Source organism: Rousettus aegyptiacus, unplaced genomic scaffold, assembly GCF_014176215.1.
Source record: "Rousettus aegyptiacus isolate mRouAeg1 unplaced genomic scaffold, mRouAeg1.p scaffold_m13_p_11, whole genome shotgun sequence".
NCBI lineage: Eukaryota > Metazoa > Chordata > Mammalia > Chiroptera > Pteropodidae > Rousettus > Rousettus aegyptiacus.
The window spans coordinates 64,327,535-64,330,790 of record NW_023416286.1 but is presented as its reverse complement, the minus strand read 5'-3'; the positions used below and the strand labels follow the sequence as shown (position 1 = coordinate 64,330,790).

Sequence of the window (3,256 nt, the reverse complement as noted above, 5' to 3'; positions counted from 1 at the left end):
TTCTGATGTTACTTATGTTATTTCATAAGTGTCTCACTTAGATTACAAACACTACAATTAATTTGAAAACTAATGTCACCTCAGGAAAAATGTCAAGCAAGTATTATTTTCAAAAATTCTTGTTGATGATTTGTGAAAACATAATGTGAGGCTTCTAGTGCATGAAGCCTGCCCTGCATGCCATAAGCTGAGCTGAGTGACATTATAACACTGATCAGGAAATTAAATGTCTAATAAATATGACAGAAAAATCATTATAACCCACTTGCAGTTGGCTATGGGTCATCTCTTTCCTCTTTGACCTCAGTTATTAAAACCAGAATCTATCTCCCTACATCCTGTAGAATTATATTAGTTTATATATACTTTTAATTATAAAGAAGCTGAAAAGAAACTGGAAAAAAAATAGTGAGTTTCATCAATGGGTCAGTTCTTACCTCCTTATAAAGGTAATCAGCTACCCTTCTAAACTACTGTAAAAATATAATACGAACATTAGGAAAAAACTTGAAATTTTTCTACTTGTATTTACTGTTGTATTTCATAAAAAAAGCATTAAGGCTCTCCTTGAAAAGTAAAGTTTAAATGATGTAATCTAGAGGGCATGGAGCTAAAATATTTGGAGTATATTTATTTTACTCCTCAAAGTCAGCGGCTTTAAATTAACAGTCATTTTTATAAAGATAAGTTTAAACTTAAAAAAGGAGTTCCATAAGAATAATACAGTCACATCTATGACCATGCCACCCTGAATGTGCCTGATCTCATCCGATCTCAGAAGCTAAGCAGGATTGTGCCTGGTTAGTACTTGGATGGGAGACCACCTGGGAATACCAGGTGCTGTAGGTGTGAACAGCAACGACAACAACAGAAACATACAGTCACATATGCCCTTCACCCAAATATCCCTGTTTTATCATCTGTAAAAACTAGAAAATTAACCTTGGAACAGTACTATTAACTAAAGTTCAGAAAATAACAAATGTTGGTGAGGATGTAAACAAATTCAACCCTTGTGCATTGTTGGTAGAAGTTCCTCAAAAAATTAAAAGTAGAACTCCCATATGATCCAGCAATCCTTCCTCTAAAGTACTTATCGAAAAGAATTGAAAATAAAATCTCAAAGAGATAATGGCAATTTCACATTTATTACAGCATTAGTGATAGTACCAAGAGGTGGAAACCTAAATGTCCATTGATGACAAATGAAGAAAATGTGGCATATATACACAGAATATTATTCAGTCATAAAAAGAAAAGAAAATTCTGTCATGTACTACAAAATAGATGAAACTTGAGGAAATAAATGAAATAAGCCAGTCACAAAAGGGCAAAAACTGAATGATTCTACTTATATGAGGTATTTAAAGTAGTCAAATGCATCAAAGCAGAAAGTGGAATGGTTGTTGCTGAGAGCTAAAAGAAATGGAAAATGGGCAGTTGCTGTTCAATGGGTATCGAGGTTTAGGGATCTGCTACATAACATTGTGCTTTAATATTGTACTTTACACCTAAAAATTTATTAAGAGGATAGACTTCATGTTATGTTTTTTTTACCATAGTTTTAAAAACACAATGATATTTCTATGTTGACTTTGTTTCCAATAGCACTTCCAAACTCTTTTGTTAGTTCTTATAGCATATTAGTAGGATTTTTTTTTTTAGTATTTCTATATAGACAATTATGCCATCTGCAAATAGAAATAACTTCATTCTGTCTTATCCAGCGTCTTAGTCTATTTGTATTGCTATAAAAAAAATTCTATAAATTGGCTGGTTTATAAACAATAGAAATTTATTTCTCACAGTTCTGGAAGCTTGAAGTTCCAGAGCAGGGTGCCAATATAGTCCTGTTCTGGTGAATACCCTCCAGGTTGCAGATGATGACTTCTTGCTGTATCCTTATATAGCAAAAGTTGTGAGGGATCTCTGTGATATTTCTTTTATAAGAGCTCTAGTCCCATTCATGAGGGCTCCACTCTCATGACTTAATAACCTCACAAAGCCATACTTTCTAATACTATCACCTTGGGGGTTAGGGTTTTATAAACATGAATTTTGGGGAGGCACAAATATTCAGTATGTAGCATTCAGTCTGTTTCATCAATCTCTTATACACTGGCTAGGAATTCAAGCATAGTAAAGTGGAAAGAGAAGACAATCCTTGCCTTTATCCAATCATAGGGGCAATACATTCAAACCTTTACTAAGTATAACATTAGCTTATGGTTTCTTATAAAGGCCCTTTATCAAGTAAAGAAAGTCCCCTTCTATTCCTACTTTGATGAAAGTTTTTATCATGAATGAGCATTAAATTTTGTCAAATGATTTTTCTGCATTATTATATCAATCTAATTTTTTTCCTTATTCAGTTTATTATTATGATGAAATACATTCATTGATTTCCAAATGGTGACAATCTTGCATTCTTAAGGCAGACTCCTATTTGTTCTTGATGTATTATTCTTTTTTATATATTGTTGAATTAAATTTGCTAATATTTTGTTGGGAATTTTTTTTATCTATGTTTATAAGTAATACTGGTTTATGGTTTCTTGAAATATCCTTGTCTGTTTTTCATATTTCAATAAAGCTGACCTCAAGAATCATTTGAAAAGTGTTTCCTTCTCTTATATTTTCTTTAAAAAAATGGTAGAATTAGTATTATTTCTTCCTTATACTTACTAGTAAAATCATCTTACTGTGGGATTTATATATTTTGCAAACTCTTAAATTAAAATTAAATTTCTTAAATGCTATAGGGCTATTTGGGTAGTTTATTTTGTGAGATCATGTCTCTCAAGAAATTTGTCAATTTTTCTAAATTTTTGGATTTATATGAATAGAGTTGTTCGTTTTATTCCTTATTATTATTTTAATGTATGTAAAGACTGTTTCTGATATTGGTAAACTGTATTTTTTTTCTCTATTTTATTCTTGGTTACACTGGTTGAGATTTGTCAGTTATATCGATTCTTCCAAAAACTGAAGCAGTGTTTGACTTTCTTGATTTTCCTCTACTATTTTTCTGTTTTCGTTTTCATTGATTTTTACTCTGGTCTTTCAGATCTCCCTTCTTCTGCTTGCTCTGGGTTATTAGTTGACATTTAACTTTAAAGTATTCAACATTAATTTTGCCTTAAATTCAGAAAGTTCCTTGAGTGTCTGTAAGTGCAATTTCTTAGTAAAAAGCTGGCTTAAGTTACTTTTTTTTTCAGTTTTAATGTATGTTCCCTTGGTTGCTGATGATCCATGT

At 31.4% G+C, this 3,256-nt stretch overlaps 1 non-coding gene across 1 annotated transcript; it reads left to right on the top strand.

Moving 5' to 3' along the window:
• Nucleotides 1-730: 730 nt before the first annotated feature.
• On the top strand, nt 731-849 carry LOC118609661. Its single transcript, XR_004953479.1, has one exon. It is a non-coding gene; the product is annotated as a 5S ribosomal RNA (ribosomal RNA).
• The last annotated feature ends 2,407 nt before the right edge of the window (nt 850-3,256 follow it).